Raw genomic sequence first — 21951 nt, 5'->3', positions numbered from 1 at the left:
ATAGACCGATCCGGATCATACTTGACATGGATGTTGGAAGTCATATCACAAGCCTTTGCTACAAATCGGATGAAAATTGAGGCTTCTAGGGGGCTCAAGAAATCATATCCGGGGATCAGTTTCTATGGGGGCTATATATATTTATAAACCGTCTCGGATCGTACTTGGCATGGGTGTTGAAATTCATAACACAAGCGTTTGGTACAAATTTCTGCCACATCGGATGGAAATTGAGGCTTCTAGGGGCTCAAGAAATCAAATGGGGGCTGTATCTGTTTACACATTGATTCATATCATACTGGGCATGAATATTGGAAGTCATTACACAAGTCTTTGTTCCAAATTTTAGCCGAATCAGATGAAAATTTAGGCTTCTATGGGCTCAAGAAGTCAAATCCGGGAATCGGTTTATATGGGTGCTATATCTGTTAAAGACCGATTCGGATCTTACTTAACATGGATATCAGATGTCATAACTTAAGTATTTGTTCCAAATTTCAGCCATATTGGATGAAAATTGAGGCTTCTAGGGGCTTAAGAAGTCATGAGCCTGCGAATAAGACCACGTGCTTTCTGCCTTAGACCATCACTCCGTGATTTAGTGTCGTATTCACGCCGTGAGTGAACCACGTCTCCGAGACCAATATAGCAAGCATGTCACCTTTGTCCTTCAGACGTAAAAGCCGCAGAGCCCCCAAATGCAATCACGTGCTTTTACATGAGATCATCACCCCGTGATTTAGCGCCGTGAGTGAACCACGTCTCCGAGACCAACATAGCAAGCACCTCGTCTTTGTGCTTTAGACATAAGAGCCGCTAAGACCGTGAATACTCTCACGTGCCTTCTGCCCGCGACCATCTCCCCGTGATTTAGTGCCGTATCCACGCCGTGAGTGAATCAAGGTCTCCGAGACCATCGTAGCCAGAACTTCGCCTTTGTCGTTCCGACATATGAGCAGCTGAGCCCGCGAATACACCCAACGTGCCATCTCTCCACGTCCACCGCCTCGTGTATTCGTACCGTACCCACGTCGTGGGTGATTCACGTCTCTGCGATACCTGTAGCCAGCACCTCGCCATTGTCCTTCAGACATAAGAGCCGCTGAGCCCTCGAACGCATACGCATACGAAGAAGGATATCGAAGCACCTAATACAACTCACTATCCCAAATTTTGGCGAAATCGGATAATAAATGCGCCCTTTACGGGCCTAAGACCTTAAATCGAGAGATCGGTCTATTTGGCAGCTATATCCAAATCTGGACCGATCTGGGCCAAGTCACAGAATAATGTTGAAGAGCCTAACACAACTCACTGTCCCAAATTTCGGCGAAATCGGATAATAAATGTGGTTTTTATGGTCCTAAGGCGCTAAATCGGCGGATCGGTCTATATTGCAGCTATATCCAAATCTGAACCGATCTGGGCCAAATTGACGAAGGATATCGAAGGGACTAACACAACTCACTATCCCAAATTTCGGCGACATCGGATTATAAATGCGCCTTTTATGTGCCCAAAACCTTAAATCGAGAGATCGATCTATATGGCAGCTATATCTAAAAATGGACCGATCTAGTCCAAATTTAAGAAAGATGTCGATTGGCCTAACACAACTCACTGTCCCAAATTTCGGCAACATCGGACAATAATACGCCCTTTATGGGCCCAAGACCTTAAATCGAGAGATCGGTCTGTATGGCAGCTATATCCAGATCTGAACCGATCTGGGCCAAATAGAAGAAGAATATCGAATGGCCTAATACAACTCACTGTCCCATATTTCGGCGAAATCGGATAATAAATGCGCCCTTTATGGGCCTAAGACCTTAAATCGAGAGATCGGTCTATATAGCAGCTATATCCAGATCTGGACCGATCTATGCCATATTGTGGAAGAATGTCGAGGGGCTTAACTCAACTCATATTTCCAAATTTTGGCAAAATCGGATAATAAAGGCGCCTTTTATGGGCCCAAAACCTTAAATAGAGAGATCGGTCTATATGGCAGCTATATCCAAATCTGGACCGATCTGTGCCAAATTGAAGAAGGATATCGAACGGCCTAACACAACTCACTGTCCCAAATTTCAGCAAAATCGGACAGACAGACGGACAGACAGACGGACAGACAGACGGACAGACAGACGGACAGACAGACGGACAGACAGACGGACAGACAGACGGACAGACAGACGGACAGACAGACGGACAGACAGACGGACAGACAGACGGATAGACAGACGGACAGACAGACGGACGGACAGACAGACAGACAGACAGACAGACAGACAGACAGACAGACAGACAGACAGACAGACAGACAGACAGACAGACAGACAGACAGACAGACAGACAGACAGACAGACAGACGGACAGACAGACGGACAGACAGACGGACAGACGGACAGACGGACGGACAGACGGACAGACAGACAGACAGACAGACAGACAGACAGACAGACGGACGGACAGACAGACGGACGGACAGACAGACGGACAGACGGACAGACAGACAGACGGACAGACAGACAGATGGACAGACAGATGGACAGACGGACGTACAGACGGACGGACAGACGGACAGACAGACAGATGGACAGACGGACATACGGACAGACAGACAGACAGACAGACAGACGGACGGACAGACAGACGGACAGACAGATGGACAGATAGAGGGATAGACAGACGGCCAGACAGACGGACAGACAGATGGACGGACAGACAGACGGACAGACAGACAGACGGGCAGACAGACAGACGGATGGGCAGACAGAAGGACGGACATGGCTTGATCGTCTTAGATTTTTACGCTGATCAAGAATTTATATGTGCTTAATAGGGTTGGAAATGGATATTTCGATGTGTTGCAAACGGAATGACAAAATGAATATACCCCCATCCTTCGGTGGTGGGTATAAAAGCGGACCACCGGTGTGCTGGTCATAAATATTATGTTTCCTTATACCCCCATTAGAGGATGTCATGTAATACTCAGATATATCGGTCTAACATCCTGTAAGGTATAAACATTCTTGATTGTTGTATTTGGGTTGCCCAAAAAGTAATTGCGGTATTTTCATATAGTCGGCGTTGACAAATTTTTTCACAGCTTGTGACTCTGTAATTGCATTCTTTCTTCTGTCAGTTATCAGCTGTTACTTTTAGCTTGCTTTAGAAAAAAAGTGTAAAAAAGTACATTTGATTAAAGTTCATTCTAAGTTTTATTAAAAATGCATTTACTTTCTATTAAAAAATCCGCAATTACCTTTTGGGTAACCCAATAATATTTTAAGTCAATCTACAGATGTTTGTTCGTTTGCAGGACCACCCTGCCTTCTGTCTTTCGATAGCACACAAATACCTTTGATTAATGCAGTTCGCTTGGGACTTTTGTCCATCCTTGTCTGTCCGTCTGTCTGTCTGTCCTTCTGCCAAAGATTTAACACGCGCTCAAACTTAACTCCGTTTTGTATTTCATTATTTTAGGGTTTTTAATTCCCCTAATGTAAAAGTGGCTATTTATTTATTGAGCATTGAAAAAAAAATTGCTAAATTCTGCAATATGCTCATTTTTTCAAACTCCCACCCAATCGGCAATCTTTTGAAAAACTGGGACCCTTTTTATTTTCAATTTGAAAAATGTCACCATGACAATAAATGACCAAGAAACCCAAAAGCCTCAACTTGTAATGGCCACTTAAAACAATGAAAGCCATTTTACCACACTCATCAAAAATCAGGCCTAAATATACAAAACGTCAAAGTAATTTCGGGGGTCATGAACATTTTGGGCTTATCAAGTGTCTCAACCAAAAAACAGCAACACACCCAACAAATAATTTTAATGTGAGGCGTAAAAGAAAAACTTCATTATCCAAATAATTACTCATAAATGTTGGTGTTGCTGTCTCGAAGCTGCCTTCGAACAAATGAAATGGGCCTCAAATTTCACCAAAAGAACATTTCGGGGGAAGGTACTGCACCTCCTCAGGGTTTTTGGTTGCCGTCTAATGAATGACTGAATGAATGAATTCCCACAAACGCAGTTCACAGTTCGGTGGCGTTGTGTTGTACAATTTTTTTACGAGGAGGCCATAAATTTTCAATAGCATCGGTATAAAGTCAATTGTTTTATGTGCAAAGTGAAGCATTTGAGGAAAAATAGGCAAAGAGACCATGGGACAGGATAGGCTGACACCCAAGCAGGGTAGCTGCACTGGCAGACAGTCTAAGAAAAATAGCAACAGAACACACACCGCCTTGCCATCATCATGGCCATGGTAGGGGTTTTGCGACTTCGCCGACTGCAAGAAGGCTAACCGCCAAGCTGTTGGCCTCTCGGTGTTGGATTGTTCATTTGTGTGTGATTTATAATGATTTGATTTTACAAGCTGGCCGTCAGTAGAGCCCTTCTCCCCACTTCTCTCCCAAACTGATTGAATTGAAAAATAAAGCAATTCAGCCATTCTCAACCACTCCAATTTCCAAGTGCTTGTTGGTGTGGCATCGACAATTGGTATTGGCATTATCAGAAATTAACTTTTTTCCATTGCCTTTCGGTTATTTATTTGCAGGAATATTCATACCTCCTTCTCAGCCATGCTCTGGCCATGGTTGCTCCAAGTGTTCGGCTTCTTTGTATTAGCAAATGGGGAATAATAATGGGGCCGACAATAGTGTTTTGTGAATGGAGAGAAGCAAGTAGACAAACACTTTTGATTGATTTCCTAGGTGTTGTATCTCGGTTGTATTCACTGCATTGTAAAGTCTTATCGCAAATCGTTTCATTCTTGTTTACTCAGCCAGAACACCCTACATCTGTGTTATCGCCTGCACGCCACGAAGAAACAAAACAAAATTGAAGATTAAATCTCTTACGCATATCAAATTTTGTTTCAAGTTTTCTAAAGAAATCGCACTTTTTGAAAATTACACCAAGAATTTAGAGAGTTGGAAAACTTTTCGAGGAAAATACCAATTTTTGAAGAAATTCTATTAAGTAAGAGCATATAGGAACACCAGTAAGGAAAGGCAAAAGTCGGGAGGAGCCGACTATATAATACCCTACATCACCGAGTCTACGTAATATTTTTGACGTATAGCACCAAATTGAGTCAGACTTTAATTTTGCATGCCTATTGAAATATAGAATAGAACCTTGTGCGATTTTCCTACGATGGTACGAAAATGTGGCCTTAAAAGTCGAAACGCATAAAAGAATGAATCTGATGCGATTTTGATGAAATTTTGCACACGTATTGGGATGGCAATTAAAACATGTCATGAAAAATTTTGTAGAGATCGGACCAAAATTGTAGCTACTACAGCTTTAATGGGGCATATCGGATGAAAGATATATATGGGAGCTATATATATATATATATATATAAAATTGATCCGGTTCTAATGAAATTTTACACACATACTAGGACATTACAAAAAGCACTTCGTGCGAAATTTGGTAAAGATCGGACGAAAATTGTGCCTTATACAGCCTTAATAGGTTAAATCGGATAAAAGTTATATATGGGAGCTATATCTAAATCTGAACCGATTCTAATGAAATTTTCCACTCATACTAGGGCGTCACAAAAAGCACTTCGTGCCAAATTTGGTAAAGATCGGACCGAAATTGTGCCTTCTACAGCTTTAAATGACCATATCGGATGAAATATATATATGGGAGCTATATATAAATCTGATCCGATTTTGATGAAATTTTGCACACATATTTGGACATCTCAAAAAGCACTTCGTGCCAAACTTGGAAAAGATCGGACCGAAATTGTGGCTCCTACAGCTTTAATAGGTCAAATCGGATGAAAGTTATATATGGAAGCTATATCTAAATTTGAACCGATTCTAATGAAATCTTGCACACATACTAGGGCGTCACAAAAAGCACGTCGTGCCAAACTTGGTAAAGATCGGACCGAAATTGTGCATTTTACAGCCTTAAATGACCATATCGGATGAAAGATATATATGGGAGGTATATATAAATCTGATTCGATTTTGATGAAATTTTGCACACATATTGGAACGTCAAAAAAAAAACACTTTCTGCCAAATTTGGCAAAGATCGGACCAAAATTGTGCCTTCTACAGCCTTAGTAGGGCAAATCGGATAAAAGTTATATATGGGAGCTATATCTAAACCTGATTCGATTCTAATGAAATTTTACACACATACTAGGATATTACAAAAAGCACTTCGTGCCAAACTTGGTGAAGATCGGACCGAAATTGTGCCTTTTACAGCCTTAAATGACCATATCGGATGGAAGATATATATGGGAGGTATATATAAATCTGATTCGATTTTGATGAAATTTTGCGCACATATTGGGACATTACAAAAAGCACTTCGTGCCAAATTTGGTAAAGATCGGACGAAAATTGTGCCCTCTACAACCTTAAAAGACCGTATCGGATGAAAGATATATATGGGAGCTATATCTAAATCTGTACCGATTTCAATGAAATTTTGCAGACATATTGGGACATCTCAAAAAGCACTTCGTGCCAAATTTGGTAAAGATCGGGCCAAAATTGTGGCTCCTACAGCTTTAAAAGGGCATATCGGTTCAAAGATATATATGGGAGCTATATCTAAATCTGGACCAAAATCAATAACGTTCGCCCTTGGACCCAAAAAGAGATTTGTGCTAAATTTTGTGAAAATCGGACAACAAATGTGACCTTTACCTTGATTACAAGAATACATGGACAGACAGACAGACGGACGGACAGACGGACATAGCTAAATCGAATTAGAAAGTTATTCTAAGCCCATCCGTATACTTACCAATGGGTCTAACTCTTCTCTTTCTTAGCGTTGCAAAAACAAATCTATAATACCCTATACTACAGTGGGGGTGTAGGGTATAAAAATACGCCTCGACCCATAATAAGCAAAAGCGTGTTTAGTTCGGCTGGGACGAATCTAATATACGCTCCACCATGCGAAATAGTTGCGCCCCCTAGAAGCTCAAGGGCGATCGGTTTATATGCCCAGCAAGCTACATCGGATAAGAAATGCTTCCCCTAGAGGCTGTTGAAGTCATTATCCGTCTTATATGGCAGCTACAGTTGAACCTCGATTATCCGGGACTCTGTTCACAGGTTACCCATGTTAACAGGCATGCTTTGTTTTTGGACCTCGATTATCTGTGCTTCAATAATGCTCCATCTATTAACCGTGCTTACCTCTATTATCCGTGCACCTTTTTTATTTTGAGTTACAGTTCTATCTGTCAGTCTGTAATTGAAAAATGGCAGGTCAAGGTCAAAAGAGTAAAAAAGAAAACGTGAAATTCTTACAATTCAGGAACAATTAGAACTGATTAAGAAGATCACAGCAATTACACAACTCAGTTGGTTTGTAATCAATACAAGTTAAAGCGTGCTAAGTTCGGCCAGGCAAGATTACGGCTTGTAAGGGCTCAAGGCCACCGAGCGCAGAGGTTACCATGTCCGCCTAGGACGCCGAACGCCTGCCTTCGAAAACCTGCCGAGACCATCACAAAAAATTTTCAGCGGTGGTTTTCCCCTCCTAATGGGAGATCGGTTTATATGGGAGCTATATCCAAACCTGTGCCGATCGATTCAAAATGTCAAAACGATCAAAAATGATTATACTTTATGGGGCCGCAGATCAATACGTGAAGGTGTTACAAACGGCATGACTACAATAATTTGACCTCCATTCTATGGTAGTGGATATAAAACAAGTTCGGCCGGGCCGAATCTTATATACCCTCCACCATGGATCGCATTTGTCGAGTTCTTTTCCCGGCATCTCTTCTTAGGCAAAAAAGGATATACGAAAAGATTTGCTCTGCTATTAGAGCGATATCAGTATATGATCCAGTTTGGACCACAATTAAATTATATGTTGGAGACCTGTGTAAAATGTCAGCCAATTCGGATAAGAATTGAGCCTTTTGGGGGCTCAAGAAGTAAAATAGGGAGATCGATTTATATGGGAGCTGTATCGGGCTATAGACCAATTCAGACCATAATAAACACGTATGTTGATTATCATGAGCGAATCCGTCGTACAAAATTTCAGGCAAATCGGATAATAATTGCGACCTCTAGAGGCTCAAGAAGTCAAAATCCCAGATCGGTTTATATGGCAGCTATATCAGGTTTTGGACCGATTTGAACCATACCTGGCACAGTTGTTGGATATCATAACAAAATAATACGTGCAAAATTTCATTCCAATCGGATAAGAATTGCTCACTCTAGAGGCTCAAGAAGGCAAGACCCAAGATCGGCTTATATGGCAGCTATATCAGGTTATGAACCGATTTGAACCATACTTGGCACAGTTGTTGGATATCATAACAAAACACGTGGTGCAAAATTTCATTCCAATCGGATAAGAATTGCGCACTCTAGAGGCTCAAGAAGTCAAGACCCAAGATCGGTTTATATGACAGCTATATCAGGTTATGGACAGGTTATGGCCCAGATCGGTTCAGATTTGGATATAGCTGCCATATCGATCAATCCTCCCAATTAGGGTCTTAGGCCCATAAAAGCCATATTTATTATCCAACTTTGCTGAAGTTTGGGACAGTGAGCTGTCTTAGGCCCTTCGACATCTTTCTTCAATTTGGCCCAGATCGGTTCAGAATTGAATATAGCTGCCATATAGACCGATTCTCCGATTTAGGGTCTTAGGCCCATAAAATCCACATTTATTATCCGATTTTGCTGAAATTTGGGACAGTAAGTCGCATAAGGAACATCGACATCTTCCTTCGATTGGGCCCTGATCGGTTCAGATTTGGATATAGCTGCCATATAGATTGATTTCTCGATTTAAGGTTTTGGCCCCATAAAAGGCGCATTTATTGTCCGATGTCGCTGAAATTTGAGACAGTGAGTTAAGTTAGGCTCTTCGACGTGCTTCTTCAATTTGGCCCAGATCGGTGCAGATATAAATATAGCTGCCATATAGACCAATTTCTCGATTTAAGGTTTTGGGCCTATAAAAGGCGCATTTATTGTCCGATTTCGCCGTGAGTTGTGTCACGCTCTTCGGAATTTTTATGCAACTTGGCCCAAATCGGTTCAGATTTGGATATAACTGCCAAGTTGACCGATATCTCGAATTTAAGCTTTGGCCCCATAAAAGGCGCATTTATAATCCGATTTCACTGAAATCTGACACAGTGACTTATGTTAGGCTTTTCGACATTCGTGTCGTATATGGTTCAGATCGGTTTATTTTTAGATATAGCTACTATTTTTATTAGTATTTGATCCAAATTGGAACATATTTCGATATAACTGCTATGTAATTTTCACCGGATTTTGATGAAAGGTGTTTTACATATATACCCGATGTGGTGGGTATCCAAAGTTCGGCCCGGCCGAACTTAACGCCTTTTTACATGTTATTTTATAGACAATTGAAATTACTAGACGTACAAGCGGATCGGTTACACACTAAACTCTATTATTGAATGTTTCTGGGTTGAGTAGGGCCTTTATCAGCCTCATAGTGTTCTACGGTTTTTTTGTTATTAAATTTTTGATCAACTTACCTTACAAGACTACAGAAATGGTGATATGCTAATTGTTAATAAATTTGTTTTTGTCTTATCAACTGACTGCACCAATCTAAATACGTTCGTGTGGTGAACTGAAATTCGTGTGGTGAACTGAAATTTAGAAAGAGATAAAAAAACTTATTTACTGAAAATATGTAAAAATCATAATGGGTAATAATTTAATTTGTAATTTATTTATTTACACCCGCACAACAAGAATATAAAATTCTTATAATTAAAGTGCGGGTAATATCTTCAACACTCTAGACAAACAATTGAGTTAAACATTAGAAGTAAACAAATAAATGTGGTATTGCAGCTATAAAGAGAGGCTAAGTTTGACCTCGTCGAATTTTGAATATCAACCCTCCTTTCTGGAGGTCATTTGGTGTGAGCATTAAACGAATTTTGCTTAACAAATTTCAGCCAAATTAGATTAAAATTCAAGCCTTAGATGTTAAATTGGGCAATAAACTTATATAACAGCTATTCTCAAATATGAATCGAAATGGCCCATTGGCAATGCTCAACGACCTACATATTGGGTTGCCCAAATAGTAATTGCGGATTTTTTATATAGTCGGCGTTGACAAATTGTTTCACAGCTTGTGACTCTGTAATTGCATTCTTTCTTCTGTCAGTTATCAGCTGTTACTTTTAGCTTGTTTTAGAAAAAAAGTGCAAAAATGTATATTTGATTAAAGTTCATTCTAAGTTTTATTAAAAATGAATTTACTTTCTTTTAAAAAATCCGCAATTACTTTTTGGGCAACCATACATACGAAGCAACGACATACATAGGGACGGACTGACACAGCTAGATCTGTTTAGTGTTATGCTCAACAGGAGATACAAATGAGAAGTAGGGTATTAACCTATTCGTTGCACATCTTTTTGATCCCTTTGATTAACGAAAAGAGGAAAACACAAGAAGACAAACTTCATAATTGATTGTTCACACTTCAAGTTTTGTATAAATCAAACAAATATGCAACAAATATCAAAAGGAAACACCCCATCACACTATCGAAATATGTATCACTTTACAATCAAAGCCTTGCAAATGACATGTAAATGTAACGAAGCGCAACCAAAACTAATTAAAACTCATGTTCAAATGAACAATTATCACAGCCAACAGACAATTGCACAACCTCAGCTACCTAACCAGAAGTGATGAAACAGAATCCAATTGCTTGTAACTTCAAATCAATGTCAATCAAACGTTAAGAAAATCAAAAACCAAATTCCAAGCTTAAATCAACGAAAAAAACGAAAAAAAGGGAAAACCCACTTTGGAGCACTCCAGCGTGGGAGAGCACAAATGAAAGAGGAAATAAATCCTTAATTTTTTGGTGAAGGAGAATCCCCCAGTAATAAAGTACATCATTTGCAAATAATCTTTCAAATACGATGATTTCAAGTGGCAGCATTGCCATTGCCATGTGCAGAACCCTCTTTTCTTGACTTGATGACGATGATGATGATGATGTTAAAATGATTAATGTCACAACCTCACTTCTAACCCTTCACAAAACTTTGGTGGAAAAGTTGTTTTGTTTTGTGTTTTTTTTTTTTTTGAATGTCTACCCCTGGCAAAGAACGACAACAAATTGAAACAATAAATCTTTTGATAAGCCAATAAAAATTTCAAACACCCTACAGTGATTGAAATAAACAACGGCAACAGGCAGTCTAAGTGTGAAGAAAGTAAAAGCGTACAAAGTTCGGCTGGGCCGAATCTTATATACCCTCCACCTTGGATCGCATTTGTTGAGTTCTTTCTGGACCTATATCCAGTTATGGTCCGATTCGGACCATACTTTACTTTACTTTAATTGGCTATGACAGAATATTTCTTCCACTAGCCGAACGTAGAATAGCGTTCCAAGCGCCTCGATCTTCTGCGCTCATTCTAAAATCTCTAACGCCAAGTTTCGAGGTGTCTCCGACAACTTGATCTTTCCATCGGGCTTTTGGTCTTCCCGGTTTGCGTGTACCACCGTGTTTGCCTTCAAAAGACTTCTTTGCTGGAGCTTCTTCATCCATTCTGACAACATGACCTAGCCAACGCAGCCGTTGTATTTTGATGCGTGTAACTATGCTATCGTCGTCATACAGCTCATACAGCTCGTGGTTTATACGTCGCCTATATTCTCCGTTAACGCAAACTGGTCCATATATTTTACGAAGAATCGTTCTCTCAAATACTCCAAGCACTGCCCTATCTGCTATGCTATCGTCGTCATACAGCTCATACAGCTCGTGGTTCATACGTCGCCTATATTCTCCGTTAACGCAAACTGGTCCATATATTTAACGAAGAATCTTTCTCCCAAAGTGTCTTGTAAAGTGTAGTCTTCGCCCATCGAGAGGTGGCCTTGTTTCTAAGCTGCTTACTTAGTCCAAAGTAGCATCTGTTTGCCAGTATTATTCTTCGCTTTATCTCAAAACGGGTGTCATTCGTTTCGGTTACTGCGGTGCCGAGGTAGAGGTACGTTACTGACTATCTCAAAGTTGTGGTTCCCCACTTTCTCCATGTTCTTTATCTGCTCGGTTGTACAAGGCTTTTTGGGAGTGGAGACCATCCATTTCGTCTTATCTCCATTTACTGCCAGACCCATTTTCACTGACTCTCTTTCGATTCTTTCAAAGGCTGCAGTTAATACTTCCGGTGACCGACCTATGATATCGATATCGTCGGCATGGGCGAGTAGCATGTGCTCTCTTGTGATTAGTGTGCCATATCTATTCACTTCTCTGCATCTCGTATAATCTTCTCCAGCAGGATATTAAAGAGATCACACGATAGGCTGTCTCCTTGTCTGAAACCTCGTTTGGTATTAAATGGTTCGGAGAGATTCTTTCCTATTCTTACTGAGGAACGCGTATCAGCATGTGTCATCCTGCAGAGTCTTATTAATTTTGCAGGGATACCAAACACAGACATGGCTTGAAATACCTTTGAACGTAAAGGAGTATCGAAGGCGGCTTTGTAGTCAACAAAGAGGTGGTAGGTGTTGATTTGCCCTTCTCGGGTCTTTTCCAGGATTTGGCGCAGTGTGAATATCTGGTCTAGGGTGGATTTACCAGGTCTAAAACCGCATTGATAAGGCCCAATTATCTCATTGACCTTAGGTACGCTCGAGAGTATCTTGTATGCGATGGGGAGGAGACTTATTCCTCTGTAATTGGCACATTCCGTCTTGTTTCCTTTCTTGTGTACGGGACATAGTATGCTGAGGTTCCAATCATCGGGTATGGGTTCTTCTACCCAGATTGCACAGATAAGCTGATGCATACGCCTTATCAGCGTGTCGCCTCCGGTCTTAAATAGTTCAGCGGGTAACCCGTCGGCTCCTGCTGCCTTGTTGTTCTTTAGTCGTGTTACTGCTACTTGGACCTCATTCTGACTAGGAGGTAAACATTCTATACCATCATCAGGGATTGGTTGTGCGGTATCCTCTTCGCCGCCAACATCGGACACTAGCAGTTGGGAAAAATGTTCTTTTCATATCCTTAGCATGTTGTCTGTGTCAGTTACCAGATTTCCTTCTTTGTCTCTGCAGGAGGATGTGCCTGCACCAAAGCCATTGGTTTGGGGTTTAATTCTTTGGTAGAACTTCCGGACTTCATTCTGACTCCTGTACATCTCAATTCGCTCGCACTCACGTCTTTCCATTTCCTTTTTCTTTCCGCGGAATAGACGTTTCTCCTTCGGACCATAATTGAATTGAATTTTGAAGACCATAGTAGAAGTCATTGTGTAGTCATTGTCAGCCAAATCGAATAAGAATTGCGCCCTTTAGGAGCTCAAGCAGTAAAATAGAAAGATCGGTTTATAGGGGAGCTGTATCAGGCTATAGACCGATGCAAACCACATTTGACACGTATGCTGAAGGTTAGGGGATAAGCGGTTGTGCAAAATTTCTGCCAAATCGGATGAGAGTTGCGCCCTCTAGAGGCTCAAGAACTTAAGATCCCATATCGGTTTATATGACAGCTATATCAGGTTATTGACCGATTTGATCCATGTTTGGCACACTTGTTGGAAATCATAACAAACCACCTCATGCAAAATTTCAGTGAAATCGAATAAGAATTATAAGATAAGAATTGCGTCCTCTAGAAGCTCAAGCAGTCAAGACCCAAAATCGGTTTATATGACAGCTATACCAGGTTATGAACCGATTTAAACCATACATAGCGCAGTTGTTGAAAGTCATACCAAAACACCTCATGCAAAATTTCAAACAAATTGTATGAGTCTTGCGCCCTCTAGAAGCTCAAGCAGTCAAGACCCAAAATCGGTTTATATGACAGCTATACCAGGTTATGAACCGATTTAAACCATACATAGCGCAGTTGTTGAAAGTCATACCAAAACATATCATGCAAAATTTCAGCCAAATCGGTCGAGAATTGGGCCCTCTAGAGGCTCAAGAAGTCAAGACCCAAGATCAGTTTATATGGCAGCTATACCAGGTTATGAACCGATTTAAACCATACATAGCGCAGTTGTTGGAAGTCATACCAAAAAACCTCATGCAAAATTTTAAACAAATTGGATGAGCCTTGCGCCCTCTAGCGGCTCAAGCAGACAAGACCCAAAATCGGTTTATATGGCAGTTATACCAGGTTATGAACCGATTTAAACCATACATAGCGCAGTTGTTGGAAGTCATACCAAAAAACCTCATGCAAAATTTCACCCAAATCGGGTGAGAATTACGCCCTCTAGCGGCTCAAGAAGTCAAGATCCCAGGTCGGTTTATATGGCAGCTGTACCAAGTTATAAACTTATTTGAACCATACATAGCGCAGTTGTTGGAAGTCATAGCGAAACACTTCATGCAAAATTTCAGCCAAATCGGGTGAGAATTGCGCCCTCTAGAGGCTCAAGAAGTCAAGACCCAAGATCGGTTTATATGACAGCTATACCAGGTTATGAACCGATTTAAACCATACATAGCGCAGTTGTTGGAAGTCATACCAAAACACCTCATGCAAAATTTCACCCAAATCGGGTGAGAATTGCGCCCTCTAGCGGCTCAAGAAGTCAAGATCCAAGATCGGTTTATATGACAGCTATACCAAGTTATAAACGGATTTGAACTATCCTTAACACAGTTGTTGGAAGTGTTACCAGAACACCACGTTTCATTCAAATCGGACGAGAATTGCGCCCTCTAAGGGCTCAAGAAGTCAAGACCTAAGATCGGTTTATAGGGCAGCTATATTAAAACATGGACCGATTTGGCCCATTGACAATCCCAACCTACACTAATGAAAAGTATTTGTGCAAAATTTCAAGCGGCTAGCTTTACTCCTTCAAAAGTTATCGTGCTTTCGACATACAGACGGACGGACGGACAGGCAGGGCTAGATCGACTTAAAATGACATGACGATCAAGAATACTTTATGAGGTCCTAGACGCATATTTCGAGGTCTTACAAACAGAATGACGAATTTAGTATACCACGATCCTATGGTGAAGGGTATAAAAACCGATCACCAAAACCCAAAATGAAACAAAATTTTATTTCTATTGGGTAGCCCAGAAAGTAATTGCGGATTTTTCATATAGTCGGCGTTGACAAATTTTTTCACAGCTTGTGACTCTGTAATTGCATTCTTTCTTCTGTCAGTTATCAGCTGTTTCTTTTAGCTTGCTTTAGAAAAAAAAGTGTAAAAAAGTATATTTGATTAAAGTGCATTCTAAATTTTATTAAAAATGCATTTACTTTCTTTAAAAAAAATCCGCAATTACTTTTTGGGCAACCCAATATATAAATTTTATTCTCTCTCAGTCAATTTGATTTCCCTTCGATGCCTGGTAGTGCTCCATAAAATAAAGACAGTTTAGCCATGCCATTGTCTCATTGCCTTATTGATATGTCTCTACATGTTTTTCTTTGTTATTTCCTTTGTGAATCTAAGCGATTTCCTTACTAGCGATTTTATGAAGTACTTCAGCAGTTGATGAAGCCTTTTTGCAGCCACCATCATCATGAGATGAAAAGTCTGAGCTTTCTCTTCGCCTTGGCTCTTCACCGTATCTATTGGCAGCGACCAATAATCAATGCAATCACAAGTGCCTCAACAATGGCTCCATGCTACAATCGAGGGCGCATTATCTTCAAGTGCCAGTAATTCCCAGGATGTCAGCAACAGGTTTCATAAGGAATCCATTGGCATTCGCCAATTTCACATTTAAGTGGAAGTACTGTTGGTTGCCATAAAAGGCTCGGAAAGATGAGAAGTTTATGCTGGCATAGCGATAAACACAAATTGCTGCAAAATTCTTTCTTGGCCGATAGCAAATGCAATGGATATGTCATAGAATTTATGATTATGGCCAAGGATTTTCATTGCAAGGAATGTGACAGAGAGTGTGCAACAAGCGTTCAAATGCGTAGGATTATGATAAGGAATTTGCACTATTTAATGCCATAGAGTTAATGTGTGGGGAAGAAAAATTGCAACATTTTGTGGTAAGGGTTATGGGATTTTATAATGCCCATCATAAAAGAATGAGGGGTGTATTATTTTTATCATTTAATAAAATCGAAAGCCGCAATTCATCCGATTTTGCAAGTGATGTTCTGTTATGACTTCCAACAACTGTGCTAAGTACGGTACAAATTGGTCTATAACCTGATATAGCTCCCATATAAATCGATCTCCCGATTTTACTTCTTGGGTCCTCACAAGCCTCAATTTTTGTCCGATTTGACTGAAATTTTGCATGCGGTGTTCTGTTATGACTTCCAACAACTGTCTGTAACCTGATATAGCTCCCATGTAGACCGGTCTCTCGTTCATCGTTCTTCGATTCCTAGAAGGGTTAATGTTTGCTGGTTTCACAGAAGTTTGGCATGTAGAACAAAATCATGTCCTTCAACTTTAATTTATTCTGTATAAATTTTTAGCAGAATCCATGGTGGTGGGTTCCCAAGATTCGACTTGGCCGAACTTAGCACGCTTTTATTTGTTTTTGGGTCAACGGATAAAATAAAGCGGAATTTAAATAAGCAGAAATTTCGATTTTGAAGTGGAGATCAACCAGAAGCATTGCAAGAGCTACCAATGCAACCAGAAAAATCAAAGAATGGTGCGGTTTATGGGCTGATGACATCATTGGACCGTACTTCTTCAAAGGTGATGTGAATCGTAACGTAACTGTGAATGGGGAGTGCTACTTTTTTTGCTTAAAATGCAAGGGCTTGACTTGCAAGAAAGGGGGTTTCAACAATTCTGTGCCACATGCCACACAGCACGCGTAATAATGGACTTATAGAGAGGCGAGTTTGGTGATCATTTTATTTCACGTTAGGGACTGGTCAATTGACCGCCTAGATCGTGCGATTGAACGCCTTAGGCTATTTTTATATCCCCCACTATAGGATGGGGGGTATACTAATTTTGTCATTCGGTTTGTAACTACTTGAAATATTCGTCTGAGACCCCATAAAGTATATATATTCTTGATCGTCGCGACATTTTATGTCGACCTAGCCATGTCCGTCCGTCCGTTCGTCCGTCCGTCTGTCTGTCTGTCTGTCGAAAGCACGCTAACTTCCGAAGGAGTAAAGCTAGCCGCTTGAAATTTTGCACAAATACTTCTTATTAGTGTAGGTCAGTTGGTATTGTAAATGGGCCATATCGGTCCATGTTTTGATATAGCTGCCATATAAACCGATCTTGGGTCTTGACTTCTTGAGCCTCTAGAGGTCGCAATTCTTATCCGATTTGAATGAAATTTTGCACGACGTGTTTTGTTATGATATCCAACAACTGTGCCAAGTATGGTTCAAATCGGTTCATAACCTGATATAGCCGCCATATAAACCGATCTTGGGTCTTGACTTCTTGAGCCTCTAGAGGTCGCAATACTTATCCGATTGGTATGAAATTTTTCACGACGTGTTTTGTTATGATATCCAACAACTGTGCCATGTATGGTTGAAATCGGTCCATAACCTGATATAGCTGCCATATAAACCGATCTTGGGTCTTGACATCTTGAGCCTCTAGAGTGCGCAATTCTTATCCGATTGGAATGAAATTTTGCACGACATGTTTTGTTATGATATCCAACAACTGTGACAAGTATGGTTTAAATCGGTCCATAACCTGATATAGCTGCCATATAAACCGATCTTGGGTCTAGACATCTTGAGCCTCTAGAGTGCGCAATACTTATCCGATTGGAATGAAATTTTGCACGACGTGTTTTGTTATGATATCCAACAACTGTGCCATGTATGGTTGAAATCGGTCCATAACCTGATATAGCCGCCATATAAACAGATCTTGGGTCTTGACTTCTTGAGCCTCTAGAGTGCGCAATGCTTATCCGATTGGAATGAAATTTTGCACGACGTGTTTTGTTATGATATCCAACAACTGTGCCAAGTATGGTTAAAATCGGTTCATAACCTGATATAGCTGCCATATAAGCCGATCTGGGGTCTTGACTTCTTGAGCCCCTAGAGTGCGCAATACTTATCCGATTGGAATGAAATTTCGCACGACGTGTTTTGTTATGTCCAACAAGTGTGCCAAGTATAGTTCAAATCGGTTCATAACCTGATGTAGCTGTCATATAAACCGATCTTGGGTCTTGACTTCTTGAGCCTCTATCGTGCGCAATTCTTATCCGATTTAAATGAATTTTTGAGTATTTTGTTATGATGTCCAACAACTGTGCCAAGTATGGTTCAAATCAGTTCATAACCTGATATAGCTGTCATATAAACAGATCTGGAGACTTGACTTCTTGCATGACGTATTTTATTCTTACTTTCAACAACTGTGTCAAATAAGTTTCAAATCAGTTCATAACCTGATATTGCTGCCATATAAACCGATCAGGGATCTTGACTTCTTGAGCCTCTAGAGGTCGCAATTTTTATCCGATTTGCCAGAAATTTTGTACGACGGATCCTCTCATGACCATCAACATACGTGTTTATTATGGTCTGAATCGGTCTATAGCCTGATACAGCGTATAAATCGATCTCTCTATTTTTTATTTTCCTAACATAGGACCCAATTATGGTTTAGATCGGACTATATTTAGATATAGCTGTCATATAGACCGATCTGCTGATTACGGGTCTAAAGCCCATAAAAGCTTTAGTTTTTAACTGATTTCGCTGAAATTTGAAACAGTAAGTTTTTTTAAGCTTCCTTACATAAGACCTAATTATGGTTCAGATCGGACTATATTTAGATATAGCTGTTATATAGGCCGATCTGCCGATTAAGGGTTTGAGACACATAAAAGCTTTATTTATTACCCGATTTCGCTGAAATTTGAAATAGAGGGTTACCTTAAGCCTCCTGATAGCTGACCTAAATAAGCATTAAATCGGACTATAGTTAGGCATAGCTGCCATATAGACCGATCTCCAGATAAAGGGTCTAAAGCCCATAAAAGCTTTATTTTTTAACCGATTTCGCTGAAATTTGAAACAGTAAGAAGTTTTATGCTCCCTTACATAGGATCCAATTATGGTTCAGATCGGACTATATTTAGATATAGCTGCCATATACACCGATCTGCTGTTTAAGGGTCTGAAGCCCATAAAAGCTTTATTTTCCGATTTCGCTGAAATTTGAAACATTGATTAGTATTACGCCTCCTAACATGGGACCCAATTATGGTTCAGATGGGACTATATTTAGGCATAGCTGCCATATAGACCGATGTGCCGATAAAGGCTCCGAGACCCATAAAAGCTTTATTTTTTAACCGATTTCGCTGAAATTTGAAACAGAGGGTTATCTTAAGCCTCCTGATAGCTGATCTAAATAAGGATCAAATCGGACTATATTTAGGCATAACTGCCATATAGACCGATCTCCAGATAAAGGGTCTAAAGCCCATAAATGCTTTATTTTTCAACCGATTTTGCTGAAATTTTAAACATCGAGTAGTTATACGCCTCCTAGCATGGGACTCATATGTGGTTCATATCGGACTATATTTAGATATAGCTGTCATATAGACCGATATCCCGATAAAGGGTCTGAAGCCCATAAAAGCTTTATTTTTTGATGCTCCATTTAGGGGGCCATGAACTTAAATCTGCAACCGTTTCTTCACATTACTTCTTTCTTCACCCTTCTTGCTTCTTCACCTTACTTGTTTACCATTATTGACGTCATTCGCAAAAAAACCTCCTATTTAGGCATGTCTATTTGTTGCCTTCGTCTCTGCATCATTGTTGAAACTTCTTTCTTTTAAGAATGTTATGTCTCACTCTTGCCATTGTTTTTCGAAATGTTATAATCAAAGATAAGATTCTGTTGACATGGACTCAATCAGTAGGACAATGTTGCATATTTTGAAAAAAAAAACTCCATGAAAATTAAAAGTCAAGGTCGTACTCGTAAATTGTAAAACTTGATAATCATGGAAATGTTAAAAACTATCGATTAAACGATTGGAAAACTGTTACGTACCCATACAGAAGACCGATGTCTCTAATAGATAAGGTACTAATATACGGCTTGTTGAACTTTAAAACAATACTGAAATGATTAGGAAGTTTGCGTAAATTGAAAATGTTGTGCTATCATGATTTTGATTTCATGTCTTTAGAATTTAAAAATTTATACTCGTAGTTCTTTGGTCTTAACACTTGTTATAGTTGTTTTTGATTATGAGCACCACCAAGGTACAAAATTTCTATACCTATAAAAAAATCCTGGAATTTTCTTCATTCGATTAACATCACATATTAATAGTCTTAAATTTACTGAAATTTCTCAATTTGGTCAAAAGAAGTAAAAGGGCGAACTTCTCGCATTTCAATGAGTGCAGTCCGATTCAAGTTTAAGCTCAATGATAAGGGGCCTCCTTTTTATAGCCAAGACCGAACGGCAAGCCGCAATGCGACACCTCTTTGGAGAGAAGTTTTTACATGACATAGTACCTCACAAATGTTGCCAGCATTAGGAAATTTTTTTCTGATGGTCTCGCCAGGATTCGAACCCAGACGTTCAGCATCGTAGGCGGACATGCTAACCTCTGCGCAATGGTGGCCTCCGGTCAAAAGAAGTAAAAGTGCGTTAAATTGGAAGTCCAAACAAAAGACTTTTTGCAAAATTTCAGCCAAATCGAAGAAAAATAGCGCCCTCTAGAGGCCCAAAAAATCAAGATTCAAGATCTGTTTATATGGCGGCTATAGCAAAGCATGGACTGATATGGCCCATTTTCAATCTCAACTGAGCTACGTTTTTACGAAATATTTGTGCAAAATTTCAAGCGTCTAGCTTTATGGCTTCGAAAGTTGGCGAGCTTTCGACCGAGGGGAGGGAAGGACAGACCGACTGTCAGACTTAATCGACTTTGAATGTCTGGAGGATCAAGAATATATACACTTTATAGAGACCCTATAAAGTCAATTTTTCGATGTGTTTCAAACGGTGCGACGAAATTAGTATTCCACTCTTCTATGCAAATTCAATTTGTGTTTGTTTGTCGGTTTGTTTGTTTGTTTGTTTGTTCCGTATAGATTCAAAAACGGCTGAACCGATAGCCTTGAAATTCTCACAGATTGTGTAGGTTGGTCTGGAAGGAAACAAAGGCTATATAATTTTTTTATATCGGAAGGGGGGCGGACCCTCCCCCTTACCTCAAAAGTACTACACAAAAGTAAGAGTGGACCGATGGGGACAATATGGGATTCAAATGAAAGGTATTCAAGAGTAGAGTACTAATTTTATAATAAAAAATGGGTCCAAGTACCTGGGGAACCGCCGCAGCCCCAAAACACCTTAAAATAGGTTTATTTGATGATCATGGCAATATGGGACTTAAATGAAAGGTATTCGGGAGAAGATTACGAATATGGCCAGGAAGAAGGAATGGGCTTTATATTAGGTTGCCCAAAAAGTAATTGCGGATTTTTTAAAAGAAAGTAAATGCATTTTTAATAAATCTTAGAATGAACTTTAATCAAATATACTTTTTTTACACTTTTTTTCTAAAGCAAGCTACTTTTAGCTTGCTTTAACAGCTGATAATTGACAGAAGAAGAATGCAATTACAGAGCTGTGAAAAAATTTGTCAACGCCGACTATATGAAAAATCCGCAATCACTTTTTGGGCAACCCAATAATTTATTGATATCGGAAGGGGCGGACCCTCCCCCGTTACACCAAAAACACCACCCAAAATTAAAAGTGGTCCTATAAGGAGAATATGGGCATTAAATGAAAAGTATCCGGGAGTAGATAACGAATCTGGCATACAAATTCACGTCGAAGTATAGGAGGTCACCCCGCCCCCACAAAAACGCCCAAAATGGGCACATTAGCCAATGACGGATATATGGGACTCGGTTTGTTCGTTCCGTATAG

The 21951-nt window shown here is 40.0% G+C and overlaps 1 protein-coding gene across 2 annotated transcripts in view; it reads right to left on the bottom strand.

The window, feature by feature from the left end:
* Window positions 1–21951, bottom strand: part of LOC106088610 (sodium/hydrogen exchanger 9B2) — a 161882-nt gene that overhangs the window by 128441 nt on the left and 11490 nt on the right. For both annotated transcript variants that reach the window (XM_059365396.1, XM_059365395.1), the window contains exon 2: window positions 9570–9667. The gene's annotated coding sequence lies outside the window, so the exon portion shown is untranslated. The remainder of the gene's footprint in view (window positions 1–9569; window positions 9668–21951) is intronic.

The sequence above is a fragment of the Stomoxys calcitrans genome, chromosome 3 (assembly GCF_963082655.1).
Source record: "Stomoxys calcitrans chromosome 3, idStoCalc2.1, whole genome shotgun sequence".
NCBI lineage: Eukaryota > Metazoa > Arthropoda > Insecta > Diptera > Muscidae > Stomoxys > Stomoxys calcitrans.
The sequence above is the reverse complement of the archived record's forward strand: the minus strand, read 5'-3'. Positions and strand labels throughout refer to the sequence as shown.